The sequence below is a fragment of the Triticum dicoccoides genome, chromosome 1A (assembly GCF_002162155.2).
Source record: "Triticum dicoccoides isolate Atlit2015 ecotype Zavitan chromosome 1A, WEW_v2.0, whole genome shotgun sequence".
Lineage (NCBI taxonomy): Eukaryota > Viridiplantae > Streptophyta > Magnoliopsida > Poales > Poaceae > Triticum > Triticum dicoccoides.
The window spans coordinates 166,418,843-166,437,075 of NC_041380.1; positions in this window are offsets into that span (position 1 = coordinate 166,418,843).

Here is an 18,233-nt window from a genome sequence, read left to right on the forward strand (position 1 = left end):
CTCACTGTTCATCCAATCGATCGGCTTCAGTTAGCAGCAGTAGTGAAGGAATCGCTCGATTGGGTTCAGTTAACAGCCATCGATCGATCGCTCAGGTTCAGTAACGCATAGCATGCAGTGTAATCGCTCGGGTTCAGTTAGAGCCCAACGCCTCGCTCGGGTTCAGTTAGAGCCAACGCCTCGCACACATGCGCGTACGTGTACGAGAGAAACGCGCATCGCTCGGCCCCCGACCTCCCACCGTAACCAGGAACTCCCCAAAATTTTCCTCCCCCTCGCTTCTACCATGGTTTTTTCCATCATGGACAGCCCAAAGAATGTCATGCAGCTGCGTCTCCAGCCCGCCCAGGACGAAAAGCCCATTTTCTATCATGACTTTTTGTCATAGAAGTAGGAGCCCACCACATCTATGATGATACCAGGTTTTGTCACAATTATCGTCATAGAAGTGTCATATGTATGACAAAAAATTCATTCGGCCCAAAATGTCACGGATGTGTCTTTTTTTGTAGTGTTGGCTGCTCCACGAGAAACTGACACTTGTCATTGAGAGCATCCCATCCTCCGAGGACTTTGAGCAAAAATCATCAAGTGAGGAAAACCCAAACACCTACAAACCCAAAGTGATTGAGCATCACTGAAGAGATTGTTCCTGTGTGGAACCGACACTTGTTACCTTTGAGGACTGTGCATCCTCTAGATGGTTAGGCGTCATGGTCTAGAGCATCCAAGACGAATTGTGGATCGCCGAGTGACCGAGTCTGTGAAGGTTTGGAAGTCACCTGAAGACTTACCACGAGTGATTGGACGAGGTCTGTGTGACCTCAGCTGAAGGAGAATACGGTGAGGACTGTGTGTCCGGGACTGTGTGTCCTCGGGTTTAAATACCTAGCCACTCCAGCCAGACGTACGACCGCCACAAGTGTTGGAACTGGTCTAGCAAATCATTGTCTTCACCGAGCTACTGGTTCTATTTCCTCAACCCTTTCATTTCCTCATTTCTGTGTAGAAGTACTTGATCGTTATTATTTGAAGACTTTGACTAAAGACTTTCTCAATTTCCTCAATCCTATTTGTTCAGTCAGTTTGTCTTTAGCCTGCTTATCCTATGTTTACGCTACTTGTACTCTGTGCTTGTTTTCATTTCATCATGATGACTGTGCTACTACTCTGTTATGCTTGCATCTGAGTACTTATTCCGCTGCTAAGTAGTTCGTTGCTTAGGAATTTCTTCACCCTAAAATTCCTTAGTGAAGAATTTGTAAAAATCGCCTTTTCACCCCCCCCCTCTAGTCGATATAACACACTTTCAGGAACCAATATGAGCATCCAAGTTCCGTTGTTGGTCATTGACTGGAGATGTGTCTCGGTCATGTCTACATAGTTCTCGAACACGTAGGGTCCGCATGCTTAACGTTAGATGACGATTTGTATTATGAGTTATGTGTTTTGGTGACCGAAGTTTGTTCGGAGTCCCGGATGAGATCATGGACATGACGAGAGTCTCAAAATGGCCGAGAGGTAAAGATTCATATATTGGAAGGTAGTATTCGGACATTCAAATGGTTTCGAGTGATTCGGGTATTTTACCGGAGTACCGAGGGGTTACCGGAACCCCCCGGAGGAAGATATGGGCCATATGGGCCATAGGAGGGAGGCTAACCAACCCACAAGGGGCTGGTGCACCCCCCACAAGGGAGGAGGCCGAATTGGTTTAGGGAAGGGGGCACCACCCCCTTTTCTTCTCCTACTCCCTTTCCTTCCTTTTCCCTCCAGTGAAGAAAGGAAAAAAGGGGGGCGAATCCTACTAGGACTAGGAGTCCTAGTAGGACTCCCCCCCCCCATGGCGCGCCCCTCTTAGCCGGCCACCCCCTCATCCCCTCCTTTATATACGGGGGTGGGGGCACCCCAAAGGCACACCAATAGTTCTCTTAGCCGTGTGCAGTGCCTGTCGGTGTCAGCACTGGCGGATCTCGGGTAGGGGGTCCCGAACTGTGCGTCTAAGGTCGATGGTAACAGGAGACAAGGGACACAATGTTTTACCCAGGTTCGGGCCCTCTCTATGGAGGTAATACCCTCCGTCCTGCTTGATTGATCTTGATGAATATGAGTATTACAAGAGTTGGTCTACCACGAGATCATAATGGCTAAACCCTAGAGGCCTAGCTTGTATGGTTATGATAATGTGTCCCTTCCTCCGGACTAAGTCCTCCGGTTTATATAAACACCGGGAGGATCTAGGGTTACACAAGGTCGGTTACAAAGAAAGGAATCTACATATTTGGTCACCAAGCTTGCCTTCCACGCCAAGGAGAGTCCCATCCAGACACGGGTGCAGTCTTCGGTGTTTGTATCTTCACAGCCCATCAGTCCGGCCCATGGCTAATAGGCCAGACGCCCGAGGACCCCTTAGTCCAGGACTTCCTCGGTAGCCCCTGAACCTGGCTTCAATGACAATGTATCCGGCACGTAGATCTATCTTCGGCATTGCAAGGTGGGTTCCTCCTTCCGAACTCCAAAATAGTCTTCGGATGTATTGAACGTGTCCGTACCTGTAACACACACCACACACAACCGTAGAGAGAATATAATATTCCATGAGTCACATCCACTAACAACTTTTTACAACATGACATCACGTCTTCCCGGTCACTATATCGAACTGTTTTGTCTGCCATCCCGTGTTTCGAGATGCGATTTCTATTGGCACGTCTTGTCAAAGCAGAGATCATGTCCCCTTTTTGCGGGATTCTCATCAATACGGGCGTGGGTAACCCAACCGTGCCATTTACACAGCCCTTGGGAGTAGGCGAATTTTAAGTCGAGTGGAGAGGCGTTCAATATTTACTGCCCTTATAAGGAGATAAGAATCCCTTTTCTTCACACACGCCTTCTCTCTTCATCTCCCCTTCCACTCTTGAGCTCCAGCGCCCAAGTTCTCATCTTCTCCGTCTCAAGCAAGCACTCAACCATGTCCGGATCCGGAGGTCAAGGCAAGTGGATGGCCTCCTCCGTCCAGGAGGAGGACATCACCTAGCTTCAGGTGGCCGGGTACCTGGTGAAGGGAATCGCCCACCGCCTTCCGGCCCAAGGACAAATCGTTCCCACGCCGAAGCCCAACGAGAGGGTAGTATGCATCCCTTATTTCCTCCACGGGTTAGGATTTCCACTCCACCCCTTCGTCCGCGGGCTGATGTTCTACTACAGGATAGACTTCCATGATCTATCCCCGAACTCCCTCCTCAACATCTCGGCATTCATCGTCGTGTGTGAGGCCTTCCTTTGCATCCAACCACACTTCGGGCTATGGCTCAAGGTCTTCAATGTGGAGCCGAAGGTGGTGGATGGCCAGCATGTGGAGTGCGGAGGCGCCATGGTGAGCAAGCTGGACAATGTCTCCTGGCTGAAAGGCACTTTCGTGGAGACTATAAAAGAATGGCAGAAACATTGGTTCTATATTACAGAGCCCCACGGCACCATCTGGGACGCAACTACCGAATTCAACTCTAGCGCTCCCATGCGACTCACTTTCTGGGTCGAGAAGGGCCCGAACTGGTGTTCGCAATACGAGCTGACAGCGCTGCAAACGCGCATTCAAAGCATGGTGGATAAGGATATCAAACTCATCGATATAATCCAGGTGATGCTAGTTCGCCGGATTCTTCCATGCCAAAGCCGAAGCCGCCCTCTATGGGAGTTCAATCCGAAGAAGCACCATACCCTGAAGAGGCTCTTCGAAACCACTCACGAAGATGCCTGGAGGTTGCTTTTTAAGGGCAACGAAACACCGTCGGCCACAGATTCGGACCGCGGGCATGACATCAACCACCTCGCCAACGAGGTATATTATTCTTACTGCATCCCTTACTTGCTTGTTTCAAGGATGATGTCTAAGCTTTTATCGTCATCGATTCTTCAGGACTGGATGGAGAGGGTGAAGCGGATCCAATGTCCGGCTCCGCTGCCTGAAGATCCAGTCATCCCGCATTTAGCGAAGATGCTAGTGCCGGCGCCCTATAAGGAGCCGGAGAAGAAGGCCACAGGAAAGGCCAAGGGGGTCCGGAGTGGCCCCCGCTGCAAGGGCGCTCCGGACGTGACGTCCGAAGATAAGACCCGCTCCTCTGCCGCCGAAGACGACGACGATGAAGAGGAGGAGGAGAACAGCCCTCCCCCTGATGAGGGGAGGAAGAAGAGGGCGGCTTCAGCGAATCTGGAGGCGGAGGCGTCCGAGAAAGGGAAGAGCTCCCTTGCGGATAACACCGCATGGAATGTCGACAGCAGTCCGGAGAGATGCCCCCGCACTAAGCCTCGGGCCGCATCGTAAGTGCTAAAACCCATATCCGCCCATAAACCAAGTCTTTCCTCTTCGTTGTATTGATATAGTTAGTTATGCTATTGCAGTCCAGCCCACGACAGCTCCCAGCGATCCTCATCACGAGGTTCGCTGGACTCAAAGGCGATGGCCAGCGATTCACCGCCAGCCACTCACTCCCCCAAGGCCAAGGATGATGTAGAGGTGTTGTCCCGAAGGATTGTTCTAGGCGGGGAGAGGCTCAGGAGGCGCCAGAAGGCGAAACCACTATCGCCGGACACCAGGGGGGTCAATCCCCATGGAGACTGGTGGGGAGGGCCGTATTCAATTTGGCCCTCGGCCGGACTCGATTCCGGAGTCCGATGCGGCTCCGGAATCCGGCACGCAACCTCCTTCAAAAGAAGGGGGATGTCTGTTCCCCCGGTGACCCCTGTCCAACCAGGGGCACCGGATAATCTGCTGGAAGCGCTGCGAGGCGCTTCCATTGTGGATGAGCACCGTGTCCTTATGGGCATGGTAATTGAAAGGGTTCAGTCTGCCAGGAGCGGACTAATCGAAGCCTGCAGCAGTCTATTGACAGGTTTTGAGGTAAGCGGCGCAAAAAGGAGAAAATCCCAATATAGACAGTAGCCCCTGAGACACTGTCCTGTGTTTGGAAAGAAAAAATCTGACAGAGGATCAATCTCCTATTGCAGGAAACTAACTAAATTTGTCTGGAATGTATGCACAGGTGTCACTGTTGGTCGCGGCCTCACATACTGCCGAAGTCTCTGGACTGAAGCAGAAACTGGCGGAGGCCGAGGAGGAGCTGGGCCAGGTGAAGAGGCAGCTTACGGAAAAACAAGGTAAGTACTAACCTGTTATGTATTCGGAAAAAGGAAATTGATATGCAATGACTGAAATGCCATGATGTGTACAGAGGCGACGGACGAGGTCGAGGCCCTGAAAACGGCCCTGGTCGAAGCCGAAGGGAAGGCTGTCAAGGAGCAGGCCGCTCGAAAGAAGCTCAAGGCCCGGGTCAACGAGGTCCAGCAGGAGCTCGAGGACGTGGTGAACAAGTGCGAGGCCTTGGAGCACGATGCGTCGGTTCAAGAGACCGAACTCGCCAAGGCTCGTCAGAGTGCGGAGGAAGCCTGGAATGAGGCCCAGGGTGCCCTCCAGGAGATCCAGGAGGCCAGGAAGATCACGGCAGGTAAGACATTCAATATGCAAAGCAAGAATGTGAAGATGAAATATCATTTACTAACCTGGATTCGGAGTTCTCCAAGGGCTTTTACTGATCTGCCACACAGTGTGGTTGACGCCGCAGAGTTCTTCCGAGCCGAAGAAGGGAGCTCCACGGAGAAGTTGTTCTGGTTGCAATATCTCGCGCCAGAACATCTGGTGCCCTTCAGTGATCAGCTAAAACAGTTGGTCGAGCTGGATAGGATGGCCACACTATCCATGAAGGACTTAATAATCTGGTTGTGGCCAACCAAAGCTATACCCGGCAGTTACTTCGGCCTCATGAAGTGACTGGTGGATGCCTGTCCTCGGATGGACGTCGTCAAGCGGTCCGTCTGCATTGAGGGCGCACGTCTGGCCTTCTCCTATTGCAAGGTCTAGTGGGTGAAGCTGGACGCTGTCAAATTAGCGACCGAGGGGCCGCCGGAGGGCAAGGAGCACCGCACACCCGAGCGATACTTCGGCGATGTCTTGGAGGGGTCCTGCATTGTTGCGGATCATTATGCGAAAGACACTATCTTTGAATGAATGTATTCGAGCTCCCTCTACCTTGTATGATAAAACAAAGTGATTGTGCAATATAATGTTGGTTATGTTTTTAAATTTTTACTTCATGTGCGGCTGTGTTGTATGAAATCTAAGGGTTAACCAACGTCGGCTTCTGCCCCCACGTAGGTAGTACGGGGGGTGTTCAGGATGGAATCTAAACAATCTTGATCCAATTAGATGGTCCTTGAAGGAGTTGTTTAGCGCAACGAACCAGGCAACCAGACTAAGCGGCTGTAACGCCCTCATTTAGCCATAGGAGTTCGACAATAAAAACATGGGCGCAGACCCTAGTATCCGAACTAGAGTGATGTAAGCGTCTGATCCGGGAGTACCAATCCTTCGCGTAATGCGGAAGAAATATCCAACGATTTGTAACCTCTGAACAGCTGCCGACTCTCACCGCATCATGACAGTCAGTTTTCGGCTTTCTCTACTGAGGTGCTCCTTTGGATAAACCAAGGCACAATTGCAGTAGTTCTCCCTTTACTACCTTAGCTGATATAGCGGAACGTAAGGTAGCAAGCATAGGAGCCGGGCAACCCAACTATTGACCAAAGACATGATTCGGAGCCAATGCATATAATGCTAAATTCGGGGTGCCGAACTATACTTATAAAAAGTGTTCGGACTTTTGTTGCCACAATGTGGGGTGCTATGAAGCCCCTGGCAAACATCACACGTACCAAAGTGTATGGGTGCTACCTGATAGGGTTATCCATGGGGAAGCTGAGAGAAAAAAGAGAAAGAAAACAGAAAAGGTGCAAAGGTAAAAAGCTGGGGTCCTAAAACTCTAGCCGCAAACTATTCTCATTGTAATTTAATTAGTACGTCAAGGCGATTTGATACGGGTAGTGCGATAAGCAACAGGCTATTTCACATGCCGAAACCAAGGGAGAGCTGCATGTGGGTCCTGAAAAACAGGTAGAGTTATTGTTAACGGAATCACCTAAAAAGTCCCTCATATGTCTGCGTTTCTCGCCGTCTTGGTGTGTTTATCCTTCAAGAGGACCGATGACCAGTCCACCAGATGGGGCATGTGGGATTGAGACCTGAAAAGGAAACGAGTAAAAGTGAAAGTATGTGTGTATCCGATGTTGGTTGAACCGTACTGTGGACCACAAGCTAGCTATGCCTTCATCGATGCCCATGGGATTTTGAGTGCGTAGTTATGTATGCGCGGCACGAATGCCACCACTTGATCAGGACTGATACGGAGGACGGATTGCTAATCGAGCTCCTGACGAGCCGAGCTCTCCTGCTGAAGAGTAGTTCGAACCCTCTTAACGGTGTCCGTGGGCTCCGCAGCCGAATTAAGGTTCTGCTTGAGAAGGCCGCTCTGCACTTCTGCTGCTAAGGCAGCTGTGTACTATTCTGTACGGAGGGAGCATTCCGGATTTCCATTGACCGTTATGACGCCGCATGGACCAGGCATCTTGAGCGTGAGATAAGCATAGTGTGGTACTGCGTTGAATCGAGCAAACGCGGTTCGTCCGAGCAGTGCGTGATAGCCGCTGCGGAAGGGGGTGATTTCGAAGATTAACTCCTCGCTTCGGAAGTTGTCCAGAGATCCGAAGACAGCCTCTAGTGTGATTGAGCCTGTACAGCGGGCCTCTACACCTAGTATGACTCCTTTGAAGGTAGTCCTGGTGGGCTTGATCCATGATGGGTTAATGCCCATTTTTCGCGTTGTATCCTGATAGAGCAGATTGAGGCTACTACCTCCATCCATAAGGACGCGAGTCAGGTGGAACCCATCAATTATTGGGTCTAGGACCAGTGCAGCTGAGCCACCGTGATGGATATTGGTCGGATGATCCCGGCGATCAACAGTGATCGGGCATGACGACCATGGATTAAATTTTGGGGCGACTGGCTCTATCGCGTAGACATCCCTGAGCGCACGCTTGCGCTCCCTCTTGGGAATGTGGGTAGTGTATATCATGTTCAGCGTTTTGACCTGAGGGGGAAACTTCTTCTGTCCCCCTGTGTTCGGTTGTTGGGGCTCTTCGTCATCGTCCTCGCTTTGCGATCCCTTATCACTGTTCTCGGCGTTTAGTTTGCCAGCCTGTTTAAAAACCCAGCAATCTCTATTTGTATGATTTGGTGGTTTGTCCGGGGTGCCATGAATCTGGCACGGACGATCAAGTATGCGGTCAAAGCTAGATGGGCCTGAATTGTTCTTTTGGAACGGCTTCTTCTGCTGACCGGACTTAGAGCCACTGAATCCGACATTTACCGCCTATCCTCGGTGTTGTCATTGTTGTTTCGACGCTTGTATCTATTGCATCGAGACTTGTCTTTGTTATTTTTAACTTCAGGGGTGCCAGCATCGCTTGCATTATTTTTGCTACGGGCCAACCAACTGTCTTTGCCCGCACAAAAGCGGGTCATGAGTGTCGTGAGGGCCTCCATGGATTTTGGCTTTTCTTGGCCGAGGTGGTGAGCGAGCCATTCATCGCGGATGCTGTGTTTGAAGGCCGCTAGGGCTTCGGCATCCGGACAATTGATGATTTGGTTCTTTTTAGTTAAGAACCTAGTCTAGAGTTTCCTGGCGGACTCTCCAGGTTGTTGAACTATGTGGCTTATGTCATCGGCGTCTGGTCGTCGGACATATGTACCTAGAAGTTGTTGAGGAAGGCTTCTTCCAAGTCCTCCCAGCTGCCGATAGAATTTCCAGGCAGGCTGTTTAACCAGTGCCGAGCTGGCCCCTTGAGTTTTAAAGGGAGGTATTTGATGGCATGGAGGTCATCGCCGCGGGCCATATGAATGTGGAGAATGAAGTCTTCGATCCACACTACGGGTCTGTGGTTCCATCGTATGATTCTATATTCATGGGTTTGAACTCTTCTAGGAATTCATGATCCATGCCCTCATCAATGAAGCAATGAGGGTGTGCGGCGCCTCTATATCGGGTCGTATCGCGACGTAGCTCTGATGCAGTCCATCTGCGGTTTTCAGACCACGCATGACTAAGTTTGTCACGTCTGAATAGGTGGCCGTCGTCGCGTGTCGAGGCACGTCCTCGCGATCCGTAGATTGATCTGGTATGTCCTGCTTTATTGTTCAGGTTTTGTCGGAGGTCATATGTATGGCCGTGGGCTAATTTACCTCTACCTGTGCGATGAGGCGGGGCGGGCTGGTGTTCGGCGTGAGTTGCCGTTTTGTCCCGACCACGTGGTGGTTGGTCAGCCGCATTGTATGATGGTGGTATGTATTCCGGCGCCTTCTCGTCAAACTGAGGTAGCAATTTGCACTTTGGGTAGCTTTTGGTTGGGCGCTTGAGGCCGTATTCTTCGGCTGCTAGGACATCGGTCCATTTATCATTGAGCAGATCTTGGTCAGCTTGAAGCTGCTGCTGCTTCTTTTTCAGGCTCCTTGCAGTGGCTATTAGCTGGCGCTTGAAGCGCTGCTGCTCAAGAGGTTCCTCAGGCACGATGAAATCGTTGGTGCCGAGGTTCACCTCATCCTCGAAGAGTGGAAGATAACTTCCGTCCTCTAAGTCTTCGTGCGTGGCCTGTTTACCAGGGCTAGCCTGCCCATCTTCCCATTCTTGTTCATTAGTTGTTTCAATGGGGTCTTTGTTGTCTTCGGCACCTTCTGGAGTGTTATCTTCTCCTGTGCCGGTGTTGCTGTCTTTACTGCGGTGTGACTTAGAGCGGCGCCGCGGACGCCGGCGCTTGGATCGTATTTCGAAAGGTTTATCCTCAGCTGGATCTTCCTTGTCATCGCCGCTGTTCTCCTTTGGTGCATCCACCATGTATACATCATACGACGAAGTGGTTGTCCAGCGTCCGGTGACTGGCGGGTTCTGGGCCTCTTCTTCTCCGGCATCGTCGTCCATACTGTCGATGTCCTTGGAGTCGTAATCAAGTGTGTCGGTCAAATCCTCGACCGTGGCTAGGAAGTGGGTGGCGGGTGGGAAGCAAAATTCTCCACCGTCAGCCCCTAGTTCGGACCGGATATAGTTGGGCTGTGAGTCCTTCGTCAAGGATAGGTTTTTTAATGCGTTTAGCACGACACCCAAAGGTGAGTGCAGGAAGATTTCTGCGGCACTGAATTCGAAGATCGATAAGCGATCAAGTTCGGCGTCCATGGGCTCACATGGTTCGAAACTTACGGCCGGAGACGAGTTCAGAGTTCCGGTGGAACAGGTATCATATGAGATCAAGTCTATGTGCGGCTCCAACACTGGGGAATATGTGGCCTCCGTGGTGGGGTTGAGCCTCCCGTCCTTGGATGGCGCAGTCTGCTCTGGATCTAAGGCCAGAGCGGTTACGGGAGCTGTCTCCTGGATGCAGTCCGATGACAGATTTAGGGCATGTCTCTCAGGGTGACCAGGAGTGGTAGCCATGGTCCCGAATCCGGCGAAGATCAAGTCTCCATGGATGTCTGCAACGTAGTTCAAGCTCCCAAATCTGACCCGATGACCAGGGGCGTAGCGTTCGATCTGCTCCAGATGGCCAAATGAATTGGCCCGCAGTGCGAAGCCACCAAACACAAAGATTTGTCCGGGGAGGAAAGTTTATCCTTGAACAACACCTTTATTGACGATTGAAGGGGCCATCAAACCTTTTGGCGATAGCACAGTGGAACTCTCAATGAAAGCAGCAATGTCGGTGTCAATACCGGCGGATCTCGGGTAGGGGGTCATGAACTATGCGTCTAAGGTCGATGGTAACAGGAGACAGGGGACACAATGTTTTACCCAGGTTCGAGCCCTCTCTATGGAGGTAATATCCTATGTCCTGCTTGATTGATCTTCATGAATACGAGTATTACAAGAGTTGATCTACCAGGAGATCGTAATGGCTAAACCCTAGAGGCCTAGCTTGTATGGTTATGATATTGTGTCCCTTCCTCCGGACTAAGTCCTCCAGTTTATATAGACACCGGGAGGATCTAGGGTTACACAAGGTCGGTTACAAAGAAAGGAATCTACATATTTGGTCGCCAAGCTTGCCTTCCACGCCAAGGAGAGTCCCATCCGGACACGGGTGCAGTCTTCGGTCTTCGTATCTTCACAGCCCATCAGTCCGACCCATGGCTAATAGGCCGGACGCTCTAGGACCCCTTAGTCCAGGACTCCCTCAGTACCCCCCTCCATGGTTTACTCCTCCGGTCATAGTGTCGTAATGCTTAGGCGAAGCCCTACATGGATCAGATCACCATCATCGTCATCATGCTGTCGTGCTGACAGAACTCTCTCTTGACCCTCTGCTGGATCAAGAGTTCGAGGGACGTCATCAAGCTGAACTTCTGCAGAACTCTAAGGTGTTGTATGTTTGGTACTAAGATCGGTTGGATCGTGAAGATGTTTGACTACATCAACCGCGTTAACCTAACGCTTTCACTTTCGGTCTACGAGGGTACGTGAACACACTCTCCCCCTCTCGTTGCTATGCATCTCCTAGATAGATCTTGCGTGAGCGTTGGAATTTTTTAAAATTGCATGCTACTTTACCCAACAGTGGCATCCGAGCCAAGTCTATGCGTAGATGATATGCACGAGTAGAACACAATGAGTTGTGGGCGATAATAGTCATATTACTTACCACCAACATCTTATTTTGATTCGGCAGTATTGTTGGATGAAGCAGCCCAGACCAACATTACATGACCACGTTCATGAGACCGGTTCTACCGATGTGCTTTTGCACACAGGTGGCTGGTGGGTGTCTGTTTCTCCAACTTTAGTTGAATCGAATTTGACTATGGCCGGTCCTTGTTGAAGGTTAAAACAACACACTTGACAAAAATTCGTTGTGCTTTTGATGCGTAGGTAAGAACGATTCTTGCTAGAAGCCCGTAGCAGCCACGTAAAACCTGCAACAACAAAGTAGAGGACGTCTAACTTGTTTTTGCAGGGCATGTTGTGATGTGATATGGTCAAGACGTGATGAGATATAAATTGTTGTATGAGATAATCATGTTTTGAAAAAGTTATCAGCAACTGCAGGAGCCTTATGGTTGTCGCTTTATTGTATGAAATGCAATCGCCATGTAATTGCTTTACTTTATCACTAAGCGATAGCGATAGTCGTAGAAGCAATAGTTGGCGAGACGACAACGAAGCTACGATGGAGATCAAGGTATCAAGCCGGTGACGATGGAGATCATGACGGTGCTTTGGATATGGAGATCAAAGGCACAAGATGATGATGGCCATATCATGTCACATATTTTGATTGCATGGGACGTTTATCTTTTATGCATCTTAGTTTGCTTAGTATGGTGGTAGCATTATAAGATGATCCCTCACTAAATTTCAAGGTATAAGTGTTCTCCCTGAGTATGCACCGTTGCTACAGTTTGTCGTGCCGAGACACCACGTGATGATCGGGTGTGATAAGCTCTACATTCACATACAACGGGTGCAAGCCAGTTTTGCACGTGCAGAATACTTGGGTTAAACTTTACGAGCCTAGCATATGCACATATGGCCTTGGAACACTGAGACCAAAAGGTCGAACGTGAATCATACAGTAGATATGATCAACATAGTGATGTTCACCATTGAAAACTACTCCATCTCACGTGATGATCGGACATGGTTTAGTTGATATGGATCACGCGATCATTTAGATGACTAGAGGGATGTCTATCTAAGTGGGAGTTCTTAAGTAATATGATTAATTGAACTTCAATTTATCATGAACTTAGTCCTGATAGTTTTTGCATATCTATGTTGTTGTAGATCAATGGCCCATCCTACCGTTCCCTTGAATTTTAATGCATTCCTAGAGAAAGCTAAGTTGAAAGATGATGGTAGCAACTACACGGACTGGGTCCATAACTTGTGTATTATCCTCATTATTGCACATAAGAATTACGTTCCGGAAGCACCGCTAGGTGCAAGACCCGCTGCAGGAGCAACTCCGGACGTTATGAATGTTTGGCAGACTAAAGCTGGTGACTACTCGATAGTTCAGTGTGCCATGCTTTACGGCTTAGAATCGGGACTTCAAAGACGTTTTGAATGTCATCGAACATATGAGATGTTCTAGGAGTTGAAGTTAATATTTCAAGCAAATGCACGAGTTGAGAGATATGAAGCCTCCAACGAGTTATATAGCCGCAAAATGGAGGAGAACAGTTCTGTCAGTGAACACATACTCAGAATGTCTAGGTACCACAACCACTTGACTCAGCCGGGAGTTAATCTTCCTGATGATAGTGTCATTGACAGAGTTCTTCAATCACTGCCACCAAGCTATAAAGGTTTCGTGATGAACTATAATATGCAAGGGATGGAAAAGACATTTCCCGAGCTCTTCGCGATGCTAAAGGCTGCGGAGGTAGAAATCAAGAAGGAGCATCAAGTGTTGATGGTTAACAAGACCACTACTTTCAAGAAAATGGCAAAGGGAAGAAGGGGAACTTCAAGAAGAATAGCAAACCAGTTGCTGCTCAATGGAAGAAGCCCAAGTCTGGACCTAAGCCTGAAACTGAGTGCTTCTACTGCAAAGGGGCTGGTCACTGGAAGCGAAACTACCCCAAGTATTTGGCGAATAAGAAGGATGGCAAAGTGAAGGTATATTTGATATACATGTTATTTATGTGTACCTTACTAATGCTCGTAGTAGCGCTTGGGTATTTGATACTGGTTTTGTTGCTCATATTTGCAACTCGAAACAGGGGCTACAAATTAAACGAAGATTGGCTCAGGACGAGGTGACGATGCGCGTCAGAAATGGTTCCAAGGTCGATGTGATCGCTGTTGGCACGCTACCTCTACATCTACCTTTTGGGTTAGTTTCAGACCTGAATAATTGTTATTTGGTGCCAGCATTAAGCATGAACATTATATCTGATCTTGGTTGATGCGAGACGGTTATTCATTTAAATCAGAGAATAATAGTTGTTCTATTTATATGAGTAATATCTGTTTTGGTCATGCATCCTTAATGAGTGGTCTATTTTTGTTGAATCTCGATCATAGTGATAAACATATTCATAATATTGAAGCCAAAAGATGCAAAGTTAATAATGATAGTGCAACTTATTTGTGGAACTGCCGTTTAGGTCATATTGGTGTAAAGCGCATGAAGAAACTCCATGTTGATGGGCTTTTGGAATCACTTGATTATGAATCACTTGATACTTGCGAACCATGCCTCATGGGCAAGATGACTAAGACTCCATACTTCGAAACAATGGAGCGAGCCACTGACTTATTGGAAATAATACATACTGATGTATGCGGCCCGATGAGTGTTGAGGCTCGCGGCGGGTATTGTTATTTTCTACCCTTCACAGATGCTTTAACCAGATATGGGTATATATACTTAATGAAACATAAGTCTGAAACATTTGAAAAGTTCAAAGAATTTCAGAGTGAAGTGGAAAATAATCGTAACAAGAAAATAAAGTTTCTACAATCTGATCATGGAGGTGAATATTTGTGTTATGAGTTTGATCTTCATTTGAAACAGTGTGGAATAGTTTCGCAACTCACGCCACCTGGAACACCACAACGTAATGGTGTGTCCGAACGTCGTAACCGTACTTTATTAGATATGGTACGATCTATGATGTCTCTTACCGATTTACCACTATTGTTTTGGGGTTATGCTTTAATGACGGCTGCATTCACGTTAAATAGGGCACCATCTAAATCCGTTGAGATGACACCATATGAACTGTGGTTTGGCAAGAAACCTAAGCTGTCGTTTCTTAAAGTTTGGGGCTGTGATGCTAATTGTGAAAAAGCTTCAACCTGATAAGCTTGAACCCAAATCGGAGAAATGCGTCTTCATAGGATACCCAAAGGAAACTGTTGGATACACCTTCTATCATAGATCCAAAGGCAAGATATTCATTTATAAGAATGGATCCTTTCTAGAGAAGGAGTTTCTCTCGAAAGAAGTGGGTGGGAGGAAAGTAGAACTTTATGAGGTAATTGTACCTTCTCCTTAATTGGAAAGTAGTTCATCACAGAAATTAGTTCCGGTGATTCCTACACCAGTTAGTGAGGAAGCTAATGATGATGATCATGAAACTTCAGATCAAGTTACTACCAAACCTCGTAGGTCAACCAGAGTACGGTCCACACCAGAGTGGTACCGTAATCCTGTTCTGGAGATCATGTTACTAGACCATGATGAACCTACGAACTATGAGGAAGCGATGATGAACCCAGATTCCGCAAAATGGCTTGAGGCCATGAAATCTGAGATGGGATCCATGTATCAGAACAAAAAGTGGACTTTGGTTGACTTGCCCGATGATCGGCAAGCCATAGAGAATAAATGGATCTTCAAGAAGAAGACTGGCGCTGACTGTAATGTTACTGTCTACAAAGCTTGACTTGTTGCGAAAGGTTTTTTGACAAGTTCAAGGAATTGACTATGATGAGACCTTCTCACTCGTAGCGATGCTTAAGTCTGTCTGAATCATGTTAGCAATTGCCGCATTTCATGATTATGAAATTTGCAAATGGATGTCAAAACTGCATTCCTTAATGGATTTCTTAAAGAAGAGCTGTATATGATGCAACCAGAAAGTTTTGTCGATCCTAAAGGTGCTAACAAAGTGTGCAAGCTCCAGCGGTCCATTTATGGACTGGTGCAAGCCTCTCGGAGTTGGAATATATGCTTTGATAGTGTGATCAAAGCATATGGTTTTATATAGACTTTTGGAGAAGCGTGTATTTACAAGAAAGTGAGTGGGAGCTCTGTAGCATTTCTAATATTATATGAGGATGACATATTGTTGATTGGAAATAATACGGAATTTCTGGATAGCATAAGAGGATACTTTAATAAGAATTTTTCAATGAAAGACCTCGATGAAGCTGCTTATATATTGGGCATGAAGATCTATAGAGATAGATCAAGATTCTTAATTGGACTTTCACAAAGCACATACCTTGATAAAGTTTTGAAGAATTTCAAATGGATCAGTCAAAGGAAGGGTTCTTGCATGTGTTACAAGGTGTGAAGTTGAGTCACACTCAATGCCTGACCACTGCAGAAGATAGAGAGAAAATGGAAGTCATTCCCTATGCCTCAGCCATAGGTTATATCATGTATGCAATGTTGTGTACCAGACCTGAAGTGTGCCTTGCTATAAGTTTAGCAGGGAGGTACCAAAGTAATCTAGGAGTGGATCACTGGACGACGGTCAAAAACATCCTGAAATACTTGAAAAGGACTAAGGATATGTTTCTCATTTATGGAGGTGGCAAAGAGCTTGTCGTAAATGGTTACGTCGATGCAAGCTTTGACACTGATCTGGATGACTCTAAGTCGCACACCAGATACATATTTATATTGAATGGTGGAGTTGTAAGTTGGTGCAGTTCCAAGCAGAGCGTCGTGGCGGGATCTACATGTGAAGCGGAGTACATAGTTGTTGGAAATATGCCCTAGAGGCAATAATAAAATGGTTATTATTATATTTCTTTGTTCATGATAATTGTCTATTGTTCATGCTATAATTGTGTTATCCGGAAATCGTAATACATGTGTGAATACATAGACCACAACACGTCCCAAGTGAGCCTCTAGTTGACTAGCTCGTTGATCAAAAGATAGTCATGGTTTCCTGACTATGGACATTGGATGTCATTGATAACGGGATCACATCATTAGGAGAATGATGTGATGGACAAGACCCAATCCTAAGCTTAGCTCAAAGATCATGTAGTTCGTTTGCTGTAGCTTTTCTGAATGTCAAGTACCATTTCCTTAGACAATGAGGTTGTGCAACTCCCGGATACCGTAGGAGCGCCTTGGGTGTGCCAAACGTCACAACGTAACTGGGTGACTATAAAGGTACATTACAGGTATCTCCGAAAGTGTCTGTTGGGTTGGCACGAATCGAGACTGGGATTTGTCACTCCGTATGACGGAGAGGTATCTCTGGGCCCACTCGGTAATGCATCATCATAATGAGCTCAATGTGATCAAGTGGTTGATCACGGGATCATGCATTATGGTACGAGTAAAGTGACTTGCCGGCAACGAGACTGAACAAGGTATTGGGATACCGACGATCGAGTCTTGGACAAGTAACGTACCGATTGACAAAGGGAATAGTATACGGATTAATTGAATCCTCGACATCGTGGTTCATTCGATGAGATCATCGTGGAGCATGTGGGAGCCAACATGGGTATCCAGATCCCGCTGTTGGTTATTGACCGGAGAGGCTTCTCGATCATGTCTGCATGTCTCCCGAACCCGTAGGGTCTACACACTTAAGGTTCGGTGACGCTAGGGTTGTAGAGATATTAGCACACGTTAACCCGAAAGTTGTTCGGAGTCTCAGATGAGATCTCGGACGTCACGAGGAGTTCCGGAATGGTCCGGAGGTAAAGATTTATATATAGGAAGTCCAGTTTCGGCCATCGGGAAGGTTTCGGGGGTCACCGGTATTGAACCGGGACCACCGGAAGGGTCCCGGGGGTCCACCGGGTGGGGCCACCTATCCCGGAGGGCCCCATGGGCTGAAGTGGGAGGGGAACCAGCCCCTAGTGGGCTGGTGCACCCCCCCCCCTTGGGCCTCTCCTGCGCCTAGGGTTAGAAACCCTAGGGGTGGGGGCGCCACCCTTGCCTTGGGGGGCAAGGCACCCCCCTTGGCCGCCGCCCCCCTAGGAGATTGGATCTCCTAGGGCCGGTGCCCCCCCCCTAGGCACCCTATATATAGTGGGGGGGAGGGAGGGCTGCACACCCAAGCCCCTGGCCTCTCCCTCTCCCTCCCGTGACACTCCTCCGTCTCCCACCGCTTGCCGAAGCCCTGCCGAGATCACCATTGCTTCCACCACCACGCCGTCGTGCTGCTGGATCTTCATCAACCTCTCCTTCCCCCTTGCTGGATCAAGAAGGAGGAGACGTCTCCGAACCGTATGTGTGTTGAACGCGGAGGTGCTGTCTGTTCGGCACTTGGTCATCGGTGACTTGGATCACGTCGAGTACGACTCCATCAACCCCGTTCTCTTGAACGCTTCCGCGCGTGATCTACAAGGGTATGTAGATGCACTCCTCTCTCCCTCGTTGCTAAATGACTCCATATATTGATCTTGGTGATGCATAGAAAATTTTAAAATTCTGCTACGTTCCCCAACAGTGGTATCAGAGCTAGGTCTATGCGTAGTTACTATGCACGAGTAGAACACAAAGTAGTTGTGGGCATTGAAATTGTCAAT